The following is a 16,312-nucleotide window of genomic DNA, read 5'->3' as shown; positions in this document are numbered from 1 at the left end:
GAAAATGTCCGGTTTTATAATGCAGGGACATGTGACATGGACATCCTATCACACATGCCGTTGCTTCTCTGGCTAAAAGTCCACTTAGCTGTGTGTGTGTCTGGGATTGGCTGACATGCTGGCCCGCCCCACAAGACGCGCGCGCTTAGGGAAGGAAGACAAGGATAAAAAAAAAAAAAAAATGGCGATCGCCATTATACAAACAGTAGTGATCTGAAGGCGCTGTTCACGCACACTATACACTGAAATGTCATAATAGTGTGAGTCACAGAGTGACTTACACTATTACAGCGGAAAGCCAGCTAGGAATTAGCTGGTTTTTTGCTGCTAGAACCGTTCTCGAACGTTTCTAGAACTACCGAGCTTTTGCAAAAAAGCTCGAGTTCTAGTTCGATCTAGAACAGGCCCCAAAATCACTCGAGCCTAGAACTGGAGAACCTCGAACCGCAAACCACGCTCAACTCTAGTGATGACCACTACACTATGAAACCTGACGAAAAGTTACTGTGTATTGGCTAGCAGAGCAGAATTGTGACTGACGGGGCCTTTTTATTGCTGAAGGAAAGTATTTTTGGTTAATGAAACATTTACAATTATTATTACATATTTTACCAGTTTTATTCCTAGAAAGGGATTTTGCTTAAATTGAAGTTTATATTGAATGTTTTACTTTTTTCTCCATAGTTTGGTCTTTTGCTTTTGTATTTATGGGAACTATATATTTTGAAACAAATAGGATTTTTATAATATGGGATTATGTTTTCTGCTAAAATGGTCAATAAAAAAGAAACCCAAAATCGTAGTTCTCTTTGTGATGGAAGCCAAAATGTATTGTCATTTGGCAACGAAACCAAGAATTTCACATATTACAAGTCGATAGGAAATTACTTCAACACCAAAAACAGATTGGTTTCACTGGGGATTGAACCCAGGACCTTCTACGTGTGAAGCAGACGTGATGACCACTACACTATGAAACCTTTGAAACCCTGCAAAGTAATGGCAATTAGAGATGAGTTTTGACCGCCAGGGGAAAAAAAACAAATTCGTAGCTCTGTTGGTGATGGAAGCTAAAACATCCCGTTATTTGGCAACAAAGCCAAGAACTTCATATACTGTAGTTTAATTGATTATTATTTCAACACCAAAAACAGATTGGTTTTACTGGGGATTGAACGCAGGACCTTTTGCGTGTTAAGCAGACGTGATGACCACTACTCTATGAAACCTGATGGAAAGTTACTGTGTATTGGCTAGCAGAGCAGAATTGTGACTGACGGGGCCTTTTTATTGCTGAAGGAAAGTATTTTTGGTTAATGAAACATTTACAATTTTTATTACATATTTTACCAGTTTTATTCCTACAAAGGGATTTTGCTTAAAAGGAAGTTTACATTGAATGTGTTACTTTTTTCCACATAGTTTAGTTGTTTGCTTTTGTATTTAAAGGAACTATATATTTTGAAACAAACAGGATTTTTATAATATGGGATTATGTTTTCTGCTAAAATGGTCAATAAAAAAGAAACCCAAAATCGTAGTTCTCTTGGTGATGGAAGCCAAAATATATTATCAGTTGGCAACAAAACAAAGAATTTCATATGTTACAGGTTGATAGAAAATTACTTCAACAGCGAAAACAGCTAGTTTTTACTGAGGATTGAACCCAGGACCTTCTGCGTGTGAAGTAGACGTGATGACAACTCCACTATGAAACCTGTGAAAACCTGCAAAGTAATGGCATTTAGAGACGAGTTTTGACCGCCAGGGGAAAAAAAATAATAATTTGTAGTTCTGTTTGTGATGGAAGCCAAAACATCCCATCATACGGCAACAAAGCCGAGAACTTCATATATTGTAGTTGGATAGCGTATTATTTCAACATTAAGAACAGATTGGTTTCACTGGGGATTGAACCCAGGACCTTCTGCGTGTTAAGCAGACGTGATGACCACTACACTATGAAACCTGACAATAAGTTACTGTGTATTGGCTAGCAGAGCAGAATTGTGACTGACGGGGCCTTTTTATTGCTGAAGGAAAGTATTGTTGGTTAATGAAACATTTACAATTAATATTACATATTTTACTAGTGATGAGCGAGTACTAAAAAGCTCGGGTGCTCGAGGCTCGGGCCGAGCATCCCAAGATACTCGTGTACTCGGCCCAAGCACCGAGCCCAATGTTATCCTATGGGAGACCCGAGTATTTTTGTGAAATGACCCCCGGCAGCATGTAGAAACCCTAAAAATGGCACAAAAGTCTCAGAAGAGTGCTCAAATGACATGGCAACAGCATGGGGAAGACCCCTTGAAGCATTTATCACTCAAAAGTCACAGCTGTGAACAATTTTGTTCGCGTTTTACGCCATTTTTACGGACTCACCAGAAAACCTTCCAAAATGACCCCAAAATGATTTTTCATGGCAGAAATGTTAAGGGCACATACCCAATAGTGAGATAGAGCTGGTGTATGTTACTTTTTGAGATTAATACATATAAGACATTGTGTGGCACTCCGATGTCCCTGAGAAGAGACGTACATGAAGGCCTCTTGAGTCTAATGTGCCCATTTTGAGGAAGTGAGTCTTTGTAGTATTTTCCTTTGCCAGGGCAGTCCAAAATTGTGAGGTTCACCAATGCCCCTGCATACACACGTGCATGAGGGCCTGTAAACCTGAAGTGCCCATTGTAAGGAAGTGGGTCTATTGTAGTATAGCCCTTTGGCAGGGCAGCCAAAAATTGGGAGGCTCCACGTTGTCCCTGGAAAGAGACGTGCATGAGGGCCTGTAAACATGAAGTGCCCATTGTAAGGAAGTGGGTCTATTGTAGTATAGCCCTTAGGCAGGGCAGCCAAAAATTTATTATCAGTTGGCAACAAAACAAAGAATTTCATATGTTACAGGTTGATAGCAAATTACTTCTACGGCGAAAACGGCTTGTTTTTACAGGGGAGTGAACCCAGGACCTTCTGCGTGTGAAGTAGACGTGATGACGACTCCACTATGAAACCTGTGAAATCCTGCAAAGTAATGGCATTTAGAGACGAGTTTTGACCGCCAGGGGAAAAAAAATAAATAATTTGTAGTTCTGTTTGTGATGGAAGCCAAAACATCCGGTCATTCGGCAACAAAGCCGAGAACATCATATATTGGAGTTGGATAGCGTATTATTTCAACACTAAGAACAGATTGATTTCACTGGGGATTGAACCCAGGACCTTCTGCGTGTGAAGCAGATGTGATGACCACTACACTTTGAAACATTTGAAATCCTGCAAAGTAATGGCAATTAGAGACAAGTTTTGACCGCCAGGGGAAAAAAACCAAATTCGTAGCTCTGTTGGTGATGGAAGCTAAAACATCCCGTTATTCGGCAACAAAGCCAAGAACTTTATATACTGCAGGTTGATAGGGGATTATTTCAACACCAAGAACACATGGGTTTCACTGGGGATTAAACCCAGGACCTTCTGCATGTAAAGCAGACGTGATTTCCAATACACTATGAAACCTTTGAAAGCCTGCAAAGTAATGGCAATTAGAGACGAGTTTTGACCGCCAGAGAAAAAAAAAACAAATTCGTAGCTCTGTTGGGGATGGAAGCCAAAACATCCCATCATTCGGCAACAAAGCCAAGAACTTCATATATTGTAGTTTAATTGAGTATTATTTAAACACCAAGAACAGAATGGTTTTACTGGGGGTTAAACGCAGGACCTTCTGCGTGTTATGCTGACGTGATGACCACTACTCTATGAAACCTGATGGAAAGTTACTGTGTATTGGCTAGCAGAGAAGAATTGTGACTGACGGGGCCTTTTTATTGCTGAAGGAAAGTATTTTTGGTTAATGAAACATTTACAATTTTTATTACATATTTTACCAGTTTTATTCCTACAAAGGGATTTTGCTTAAAAGGAAGTTTACATTGAATGTGTTACTTTTTTCCACATAGTTTAGTTGTTTGCTTTTGTATTTAAAGGAACTATATATTTTGAAACAAACAGGATTTTTATAATATGGGATTATGTTTTCTTCTAAAATGGTCAATAAAAAAGAAACCCAAAATCGTAGTTCTCTTGGTGATGGAAGCCAAAATATATTATCAGTTGGCAAAAAAAGAAAGAATTTCATATGTTACAGGTTGATAGCAAATTACCTTCCATCATTCGGCAACAAAGCCAAAAGCTTCAAATATTGTAGCTTAATTGAGTATTATTTCACCAACAAGAACAGATTGGTTTTACTGGGGATTGAACGCAGGACCATCTGCGTGTTAAGCAGACGTGATGACCACTACTCTATGAAATCTGATGGAAAGTTACTGTGTATTGGCTAGCAGAGCAAAATTGTGACTGACGGGGCCATTTTATTGCTGAAGGAAAGTATTTTTTGTTAATGAAACATTTACAATTTTTATTACATATTTTACCAGTTTTATTCCTACAAAGGGATATTGCTTAAAAGGAAGTTTACATTGAATGTGTTACTTTTTTCCACATAGTTTAGTTGTTTGCTTTTGTATTTAAAGGAACTATATATTTTGAAACAAACAGGATTTTTATAATATGGGATTATGTTTTCTGCTAAAATGGTCAATAAAAAAGAAACCCAAAATCGTAGTTCTCTTGGTGATGGAAGCCAAAATATATTATCAGTTGGCAAAAAAAGAAAGAATTTCATATGTTACAGGTTGATAGCAAATTACCTCCCATCATTCGGCAACAAAGCCAAGAGCTTCAAATATTGTAGTTTACTTGAGTATTATTTCACCAACAAGAACAGATTGGTTTTACTGGGGATTGAACGCAGGACCTGCTGCGTGTTAAGCAGACATGATGACCACTACTCTATGAAACCTGATGGAAAGTTACTGTGTATTGGCTAGCAGAGCAGAATTGTGACTGACGGGGCCTTTTTATTGCTGAAGGAAAGTATTTTTTGTTAATGAAACATTTACAATTTTTATTACATATTTTACCAGTTTTATTCCTACAAAGGGTTTTTGCTTAAAAGGAAGTTTACATTGAATGTGTTACTTTTTTCCACATAGTTTAGTTGTTTGCTTTTGTATTTAAAGGAACTATATATTTTGAAACAAACAGGATTTTTATAATATGGGATTATGTTTTCTGCTAAAATGGTCAATAAAAAAGAAACCCAAAATCGTAGTTCTCTTGGTGATAAAAGCCAGAATATATTATCAGTTGGCAACAAAACAAAGAATTTCATATGTTACAGGTTGATAGCAAATTACTTCAACAGCGAAAACGGCTTGTTTTTACTGGGGATTGAACCCAGGACCTTCTGCGTGTGAAGTAGACATGATGACGACTACACTATGAAACCTGTGAAATCCTGCAAAGTAATGGCATTTAGAGACGAGTTTTGACCGCCAGGGGAAAAAAAATAATAATTTGTAGTTCTGTTTGTGATGGAAGCCAAAACATCCCGTCATACGGCAACAAAGCCAAGAACTTCATATATTGTAGTTGGATAGCGTATTATTTCAACACTAAGAACAGATTGGTTTCACTGGGGATTGAACCCAGGACCTTCTGCGTGTTAAGCAGACGTGATGACCACTACACTATGAAACCTGACGAAAATTTACTGTGTATTGGCTGGTAGAGCAGAATTGTGACTGACAGGGCCTTTTTATTGCTGAAGGAAAGTATTTTTGGTTAATGAAACATTTACAATTATTATTACATATTTTACCAGTTTTATTCCTACAAAGGGATTTTGCTTAAATTGAAGTTTATATTGAATGTGTTACTTTTTTCTCCATAATTTGGTCTTTTGCTTTTGTATTTATGGGAACTATATATTTTGAAACAAATAGGATTTTTTTAATATGGGATTATGTTTTCTGCTAAAATGGTCAATAAAAAAGAAACCTAAAATCGTTGTTCTCTTTGTGATGGAAGCCAAAATGTATTGTCATTTGGCAACGAAACCAAGAATTTCACATATTACAAGTCGATAGGAAATTACTTCAACACCAAAAACAGATTGGTTTCACTGGGGATTTAACCCAGGACCTTCTGCGTGTGAAGCAGACGTGATGACCACTACACTATGAAACCTTTGAATTTCTGCAAAGTAATGGCAATTAGAGTCGAGTTTTGACCGCCAGGGGAAAAAAAACAAATTCGTAGCTCTGTTGGTGATGGAAGCTAAAACATCCCGTTATTCGGCAACAAAGCCAAGAACTTCATATACTGCAGGTTGATAGGGGATTATTTCAACACCAAGAACACATGGGTTTCACTGGGGATTGAATTCAGGACCTTCTGCGTGTAAAGTAGACGTGATTTCCACTACACTATGAAACCTTTGAAAGCCTGCAAAGTAATGGCAATTAGAGACGAGTTTTGACCGCCAGGGAAAAAAAAAAAAATTCCTAGCTCTGTTGGGGATGGAAGCCAAAACATCCCTTCATTCGGCAACAAAGCCAAGAACTTCATATAATGTAGTTTAATTGAGTATTATTTCAACACCAAGAACAGATTGGTGTGACTGGGGATTGAACGCAGGACCTTCTGCGTGTTAAGCAGACGTGATGACCACTACTCTATGAAACCTGATGGAAAGTTACTGTGTATTGGCTAGCAGAGCAGAATTGTGACTGACGGGGCCTTTTTATTGCTGAAGGAGGTTATTTTTGGTTAATGAAACATTTACAATTTTTATTACATATTTTACCAGTTTTATTCCTACAAAGGGATTTTGCTTAAAAGGAAGTTTACATTGAATGTGTTACTTTTTTCCACATAGTTTAGTTGTTTGCTTTTGTATTTAAAGGAACTATATATTTTGAAACAAACAGGATTTTTATAATATGGGATTATGTTTTCTGCTAAAATGGTCAATAAAACAGAAACCCAAAATCGTAGTTCTCTTGGTGAGGGAAGCCAAAATATATTATCAGTTGGCAACAAAACCAAGAATTTCATATATTACAGGTTGATAGCAAATTACTTCAACAGCAAAAATGGCTTGTTTTTACTGGGGATTGAACCCAGGACCTTCTGCGTGTGAAGGAGACGTGATGACCACTCCACTATGAAACCTGTGAAATCCTGCAACTTAATGGCATTTAGAGACGAGTTTTGACCGCCAGGGGAAAAAAAAAAAATAATTTGTAGTTCTGTTTGTGATGGAAGCCAAAACATACCGTCATTCGGCAACAATGAAGAAAACTTCATATAATGTAGTTTAATTGAGTATTATTTCAACACTAAGAACAGATTGGTTTCACTGGGGATTGAAACCAGGACCTTCTGCATGTTAAGCAGACGTGATGACCACTACACTATAAAACCTGACGAAAAGCTACTGTGTATTCGCTAGCAGAACAGAATTGTGACTGACGGGGCCTTTTTATTGCTGAAGGAAAGTATTTTTGGTTAATGAAACATTTACAATTATTATTACATATTTTACCAGTTTTATTCCTACAAAAGGATTTTGCTTAAATTGAAGTTTATATTGAATGTGTTACTTTTTTCTCCATAGTTTGGTCTTTTGCTTTTGTATTTATGGGAACTATATATTTTGAAACAAATAGGATTTTTATAATATGGGATTATGTTTTCTGCTAAAATGGTCAATAAAAAAGAAACCCAAAATCGTAGTTCTCTTTGTGATGGAAGCCAAAATGTATTGTCATTTGGCAACGAAACCAAGAATTTCACATATTACAGGTCGATAGGAAATTACTTCAACACCAAAAACGGATTGGTTTCACTGGGGATTGAACCCAGGACCTTCTGCGTGTGAAGCAGACGTGATGATCACTACACTATGAAACCTTTGAAATCCTGCAAAGTAATGGCAATTAGAGTCGAGTTTTGACCGCCAGGTGAAAAAAAACAAATTCGTAGCTCTGTTGGTGATGGAAGCTAAAACATCCCGTTATTCGGCAACAAAGCCAAGAACTTTATATACTGCAGGTTGATAGGGGATTATTTCAACACCAAGAACACATGGGTATCACTGAGGATTCAACCCAGGACCTGCTGCGTGTAAAGTAGACGTGATTTCCACTACACTATGAAACCTTTGAAAGCCTGCAAAGTAATGGCAATTAGAGACGAGTTTTGACCGCCAGGGAAAAAAAACAAATTCGTAGCTCTGTTGGGGATGGAAGCCAAAACATCCCATCATTCGGCAACAAAGCCAAGAACTTCATATATTGTAGTTTAATTGAGTATTATTTCAACACCAAGAACAGATTGGTTTTACTGGGGATTGAACGCAGGACCTTCTGCGTGTTAAGCAAACGTGATGACCACTACTCGATGAAACCTGATGGAAAGTTACTGTGTATTGGCTAGCAGAGCAGAATTGTGACTGACGGGGCCTTTTTATTGCTGAAGGAAAGTATTTTTGGTTAATGAAACATTTACAATTTTTATTACATATTTTACCAGTTTTATTCCTGCAAAGGGATTTTGCTTAAAAGGAAGTTTACATTGAATGTGTTACTTTTTTCCACATAGTTTAGTTGTTTGCTTTTGTATTTAAAGGAACTATATATTTTGAAACAAACAGGATTTTTATAATATGGGATTATGTTTTCTGCTAAAATGGTCAATAAAAAAGAAACCCAAAATCGTAGTTCTCTTGGTGATGGAAGCCAAAATATATTATCAGTTGGCAACAAAACAAAGAATTTCATATGTTACAGGTTGATAGCAAATTACTTCTACGGCGAAAACGGCTTGTTTTTACAGGGGAGTGAACCCAGGACCTTCTGCGTGTGAAGTAGACGTGATGACGACTCCACTATGAAACCTGTGAAATCCTGCAAAGTAATGGCATTTAGAGACGAGTTTTGACCGCCAGGGGAAAAAAAATAAATAATTTGTAGTTCTGTTTGTGATGGAAGCCAAAACATCCCGTCATTCGGCAACAAAGCCGAGAACATCATATATTGGAGCTGGATAGCGTATTATTTCAACACTAAGAACAGATTGGTTTCACTGGGGATTGAACCCAGGACTAGAGATGAGCAAACCAGTCGCGGTTCGGCTCGAGTCGGTTCGCCGAACGGGTGTCCCGTTCGAGTTCGGTTCATCGAACGTTCAACGAACCGAACTCGAACCAATAGGCTATAATGGGAGGCAATCACAAACACATAAAAATGCATTATAAATGTACACAAACAGTTAATAAACATTGCCATAACACTTACCGGTCCCCGCGATCCCTCCTGTACTCTGTCTCCTGCCGCTATTCCATCCAATGATCGCTGAATCCTCCCCGTGACCAGCACTGCCAGCTGAGATGCAGGACCTATCATGACGTCAAAATAGCCATGTGACCAGTCACGTGGCTATTATCTCATTGGCTACAGACTGGTCACATGACTATGACGCGTCATGTAGGACCTGCGAGTGCATCTCTCCGGTACACGGTGCACATATGTGTATCGCCGTGTACCGGCGACATGCTCTAGCACACGGTCGACTCCCCGTTCCGTTAGGGACCGGCTGACACAGCCGGTTATTAACGGAGATCACCGTTGCCATAGCAACGCAGTTAGCGGTGACGTCACCGCTAACCGCGGCTCCGAGAGCACCGTTGCTATGGTAACGCGTCTGTCAGCGTTACCGCTGTTACCGCTGACAGCCAGCACTGATCACTCACGGAGTGAAGGCTGCACGCTGCTTCCCGATTGTAGTGAGGATTGTAGTGAGGATGAGGTTCCTCAGCCCCAAGTGATGAGCTGGGTAATCTCATCCTCACTACAATCGTCACTACTACTACACTAGTGAGGATTGTAGTGAGGATGAGGTTCCTCAGCCCCAAGTGATGAGCTGGGTAAACTCATCCTCACTACAATCGTCACTACTACTACACTAGTGATGATTGTAGTGAGGATGAGGTTCCTCAGCCCAAGTGATGAGCTGGGTAAACTCATCCTCACTACAATCGTCACTACTACTACACTAGTGATGATTGTAGTGAGGATGAGGTTCCTCAGCCCCAAGTGATGAGCTGGGTAAACTCTTCCTCACTACAATCGTCACTACTACTACACTAGTGATGATTGTAGTGAGGATGAGGTTCCTTAGCCCCAAGTGATGAGCTGGGTAAACTTATCCTCACTACAATCGTCACTACTACTACACTAGTGAGGATTGTAGTGAGGATGAGGTTCCTCAGCCCCAAGTGATGAGCTGGGTAAACTCATCCTCACTACAATCATCACTACTACTACACTAGTGGGGATTGTAGTGAGGATGAGGTTCCTCAGCCCCAAGTGATGAGCTGGTGAACCTCATTCTCACTACAATCGTCACTACTACTACACTAGAAAGAAAGAAGACAGAAGAGCAGGATCGTGGAGGGCTGACAGGGGGTAATAAAGATGGAGTCTCTAATGTGTCTGTGTATTTATTTCTATTAAAGTATTTTTTTCTCTGTGTGGTGTTTTTTTTTAACCCTTTATTGGAGATTCTTAATGGCCGGGTCAAACGTGCCTGACATTAAGAATCTCTGGCTTAATTCTGGCTAGTAAAACAAAGCCAGTATTATCTCATGATTACCCAACAAGCCACCCGGCTTTAGGGCTGTTGGAAGAGTTGGATACAGCGCCAGATGATGGCGCTTCTATGAGAGCGCCATTTTCTGGGACGGCTGCGGACTGAAATTCGCAGCAGAGGCGCCCAGAAACCTCGGGCTAACCTGTGCTGCGGATTCCAATCCCCAGCTGCCTAGTTGTACCCGGCTGGACACAAAAAATGGGACGAAGCCCACGTCATTTGTTTTTTAATTATTTCATGAAATAAGTGAAATAATTAAAAAAAAACGGGCTTCCCTATATTTTTGGTTCCCAGCCGGGTACAAATAGGCAACTGGGGGTTGGAGGCAGCCCGTGGCTGCCTGCTGTACCTGGCTAGCATACAAAAATATGGCGAAGCCCACGTCATTTTTTTGGTGGGCAAAAAAATTCTGCATACAGTCCTGGATGGAGTATGCTGAGCCTTGTAGTTCTGCAGCTGCTGTCTGCTCTTCTCCATACAGACACACAGCAGCTGCAGAACTACAAGGCTCAGCATACTCCATCCAGGACTGTATGCAGAAGTTTTTTGCCCCCTGAAAAAATTATGTGGGCTTCGCCATATTTTTGTATGTTAGCCAGGTACAGCAGGCAGGTACGGCTGCCCCCAACCCCCAGTTGCCTATTTGTACCCGGCTGGGAACCAAAAATAAAGGGAAGCCCTTTTTTTATTATTTCATGAATTTCATGAAATAATTAGAAAACAAATGACGTAGGCTTCGCCCCATTTTTACGTCCAGCCAGGTACAACTAGGCAGCTGGGGATTGGAATCCGCAGCACAGGTTGGCCTGAGCTTTCTGGGCCCCACTGCTGCGAATTGCAGTCTGCAGCCGCCTCAGAAAATGGCATTTTCAAAGAAGCGCCATCTTCTGGCGCTGTATCCAACTCTTCCAGCACCTGCCTGCTATACCTGGCTAGCATACAAAAATATGGCGAAGCTCACGTCCTTTTTTTGTAGTTTTTTGGCAAAAAAAATAAAAAATGCTTCCCTGGATTTTCCATTGCCAGTGAAGGTAACACCAAGCAGTGGGGGTTAGCAGCCAGTAGCTGCTTGGATTACCCTTACCTAGCAATACAAAAAATGCAGCGGGAGCCCATATATATTTTTTTTTAATTATTTATTTAAATAACTAAAAACAAAATGGGCTTCCCTGTATTTTGCTTGCTGGACATCACAGTGCTGTAAAAATAAATCTTTAAAAAAATGACGTAGCGCTCCGCGGTATTTTTGATTTTCAGTGCAGATAAAGCAGACAGCTATGGGTTGCCACCCCAGTCTGCCTGCCGTTACCTTGGTTGGCAATCAAAATACAGGGAATCCCATTAATTTTTTCTATTTAAAAAATAGTTAAAAAAAAAAATGACGTTGGGTCCCCCCATTTTTGATAGCCAGCTAAGGTAAAGCAGACGGTTGTAGCCTGAAAACCACAGCTGGCAGCTTTACCGTGGTTGGGGATCCAATGTGGAGGTCCCCTCAGGCTCTTTTTTATAATTATTTTATATATATTAATAATTACACAATAAAAGTAGGGTCCCCCCCAAATTGGATCACCAGCCAAGGTAAAGCAGACAGCTGTGGTCTGGTATTCTCAGGGTGGGAAGGTACATAGTTATTGGGCCTTCACAGCCTAAAAATAGCAGGCCGCAGGCACCCCAGATGTGGCGCAACCACTAGATGCGCCAATCCTGGCGCTTCACCCCAGCTCATCCCGTGCCCTGGTGCAGTGGCAAACGGGGTAATAAATCGGGTTGATACTAGCTGTAAAGTCACCTGAGATCAAGCCCAGCAGTTTGTGATGTTATGGCGTCTATTAGATACCCAACATCATAAACTGTCAGTACTAACAAAAAAAAAAAATCGACAAAAGAAATTTATTTGAAAAAACAGTCCCCAAAACATTTCCTCTTTCACCAATTTATTGTAAGAAAAAAAATAAAGGGGTCCCACGACGACTCTGGACCGTCTAGAATATGGGGGGGAGACACTCAGGGAACGTATCCCCCATTTTCTAGGAGTGCGGACCCTTCATGTGAGGAGTGTGGGTGCAATGAATCTGCACTCACTCTCCCCGGGTCCACAGCAGCAGAGTCCATGTCGTAATGGTTGCTACCAAAGCTGCAATGCCCTGCTCATGAGGTAAGGGCATGCCTAATCAGGAGAACTACTGTAGAGGAAGCTCTGCTCACTGGTATGTAGGTGCTCAGAGGTAATAATAGATAAAATTAGTGAGTAGCCTCAGCACTCTAAATCTCCCAGACTAAGTCAATAAGTCACAACGGATAGTAATGCAAAATCACTCTTTATTGGTCCGTATTAAGAAAAAAAAAAATTTCATAAGCATATATGTTTTTGTCCAAAACAAGTTACAAATGACGTTTCGGCCTGAGCCTTCGTCAGATTGGACTTATCTGCATGTAATCATGAAAAATGACAATAATCAGTATCACATAAGAGTGAGAGAACAATAACATAAACTCGAACAATGTAGAGGTACAATTGGGATGCAGCAAAAAAATTGCAACACAGCAAGAAATGAAACACATGATACAAATGTCATAATACAGTACAAGGACAATATAGTAATGACAAATATGGGGTCAGAGTAGGCTTAGACAGCTCTGGTACGAAAAAGATGTCAATCATAAAGTAACATGTGCAGTAGGTGTAGAGCTACAGTATGCATGGCAGAGCTAATGGGTAGACCGACCATAGAAAAAGAACGGAGAAAAAGTGGAGAAAAAGTGGAGAAAAAATGGATAAAAAGTGGAGAAAAAGTGAAGAAAAAGTGGAGAAAAAGTGGAGAAAAAAATGGATAAAAAGTGGATAAAAAGTGGATAAAAAGTGGAGAAAAAAATGGATAAAAAGTGGAGAAAAAGTGGAGCACCCTTTGGTGCCTTTCATGTGGCACTAAGGGGTGCTTAGCTTTGTATTTAGCCAAAAAAATGAAAACAAAATGACGTAGGGTTCCTCCTAGTTTTGTAGCCAGCTAGGGTAAAGCAGACGGCTGCAGCCTGCAGGCCACAGCTGGCAACCTCACCTTGGCTGGTAATCCAAAACTGAGGGCACCCCACGCTGATATTTTAAATTAAATAAATAATTAAAAAAAAAAAACACGTAGGGGTCCCCCAAAATTGGATCACCAGCCAAGGTAAAGCAGACAGCTGAGGCCTGATATTCTCAGACTAGGGAGGTCCATGGTTCTTGGACTCTCCCCAGCCTAAAAATAGCAGGCCGCAGCCGCCCCAGAAGTGGCGCATCCATTAGATGCGCCAATCCTGGTGCTTCGCCCCAGCTCATCCCACGCCCTGGTGCGGTGGCAAACGGGGTAATATATGGGGTTAATACCAGATGTGTAATGTCACCTGGCATTAAGCCTGGGGTTGGTGAGGTCAGGCGTCTATCAGATACCCGACATCACCAACCCAGTCAGTAATAAAAAAAAATAGACGACAAACACATTTTTATTTGAAAAAACACTCCCCAAAACATTAACTCTTTAACCAATTTATTAGAATGAAAAACAAATCCAGGTCTGGTGTAATCCAAGGGGTTGCCATGACGATCCACACTGTCCCAGTCAATGAAGAGCAGGATGTTCCCCATTGGCTGGGAGAGCAGTGCAGTGACCTGAGCTAACATCAATGGGTCAGCCCAGGTCACTGCAGGGGATGACAAGTGCTGCTGTCAGCGAGGTACATTACCTGCGCTGATCTCCAGCACACTGACAGCCCCTGTCACTGAGTTCAATGACCGCCGCCTTCACAGCCAAGAATCGCGAGAGGCCCGTGACGTCACCGCTAGTCAGTCTCCGGTCGGAAGCGAGAGAAGGTGATGTGACAAGCGGCGGCCATGAAGGACAGTGACAGCGCTGAGGTCGGGATGGCGGGACTTCATCACCGCAGGCAGGGCCGGCTCCAGGTTTTTGTGGGCCCCGGGCGGAAGAGTCCCAGTGGGCCCCATAAACACGCAGACACACACAAATACACAGATACATACACGTACATATACATATTTAAAGGCAAACTCACAAAAATACATATAAACAGACAAATCTATACAGTCATATACACTGACATACATAGATACACATCATACATGCATACATACAGAGACACACACTGCTATGCTGCATACATACATACATACTGACACACACATACTGCTCTGCATGCATACATACATATAGACAGACACACACACACTGCTCTGCTACATACATACATATAGACAGACACACACATACTGCTCTGCTGCATACATACATACAGACACACACACACACACACTGCTCTGCTGCATACATACATACAGACAGACACGCATACTGCTCTGCTGCATACATACATGCATACATACATACAAACAGACACGCATACTGCTCTTCTGCATTCATACATACATACATACAGACAGACACGCATACTGCTCTGCATGCATACATACAGACACGCATACTGCTCTGCTGCATATATACATGCATACATACAGACAGACACGCATATTGCTCTGCTGCATATATATATACATACATACAGACACGCATACTACTCTGCTGCATATATACATACATACATAGACACGCATACTGCTCTGCTGCATATATACATACATACATACAGACACGCATACTACTCTGCTACATATATACATACATACATAGACACGCATACTGCTCTGCTGCATATATACATACATACATATAGACACGCATACTGCTCTGCTGCATATATACATACATACATAAAGACACGTATACTGCTCTGCTGCATACATACATGCATACATACAGACACGCATACTGCTCTGCTGCATACATACATGCATACATACAGACACGCATACTGCTCTGCTGCATACATACATGCATACATACAGACAGACACGCATATTGCTCTGCTGCATATATATATACATACATACAGACACGCATACTACTCTGCTACATATATACATACATACAGACACGCATACTGCTCTGCTGCATATATACATACATACATACATACAGACATGCATACTGCTCTGCTGAATATATACATACATACAGACACGCATACTGCTCTGCTGCATACATACATACATACATACAGACACATATACTGCTCTGCTGCATACATCCATACATACAGACACGCATACTGCTCTGCTGCATATATACATACATACACGCATACTGCTCTGCTGCATATATACATACATACATACAGACACGCATACTGCTCTGCTGCATATATACATACATACATATAGACACGCATACTGCTCTGCTGCATATATACATACATACATACAGACACGTATACTGCTCTGCTGCATATATACATGCATACATACAGACACCCATATTGCTCTGCTGCATATATATACATACAGATACGCATACTACTCTGCTACATATATACATACATACAGACACGTATACTGCTCTGCTGCATACATACATGCATACATACAGACAGACACGCATATTGCTCTGCTGCATATATATATACATACATACAGACATGCATACTACTCTGCTACATATATACATACATACATACATACAGACACGCATATTGCTCTGCTGCATATATACATACATACATACAGACACGCATACTGCTCTGCTGCATACATACATGCATACATACAGACAGACACGCATATTGCTCTGCTGCATATATATATACATACAGACACGCATACTACTCTGCTACATATATACATACATACAGACACGTATACTGCTCTGCT

At 40.6% G+C, this 16,312-nt stretch overlaps 2 non-coding genes across 2 annotated transcripts; both read right to left on the bottom strand.

Moving 5' to 3' along the window:
* Window positions 1–1,896: 1,896 nt before the first annotated feature.
* TRNAV-AAC (transfer RNA valine (anticodon AAC)) lies at window positions 1,897–1,969 on the bottom strand. Its single transcript has one exon. It is a non-coding gene; the product is annotated as a tRNA-Val (tRNA).
* A 3,559-nt stretch (window positions 1,970–5,528) lies between these two features.
* On the bottom strand, window positions 5,529–5,601 carry TRNAV-AAC (transfer RNA valine (anticodon AAC)). The gene has a single exon. It is a non-coding gene; the product is annotated as a tRNA-Val (tRNA).
* Between the last annotated feature and the right edge of the window lie 10,711 nt (window positions 5,602–16,312).

The sequence above is a fragment of the Anomaloglossus baeobatrachus genome, chromosome 2 (genome assembly GCF_048569485.1).
Source record: "Anomaloglossus baeobatrachus isolate aAnoBae1 chromosome 2, aAnoBae1.hap1, whole genome shotgun sequence".
Classification (NCBI taxonomy): Eukaryota; Metazoa; Chordata; class Amphibia; order Anura; family Aromobatidae; genus Anomaloglossus; species Anomaloglossus baeobatrachus.
Note: the sequence above shows the minus strand (reverse complement) of the source record. Positions and strands in the feature narration are given on the sequence as shown.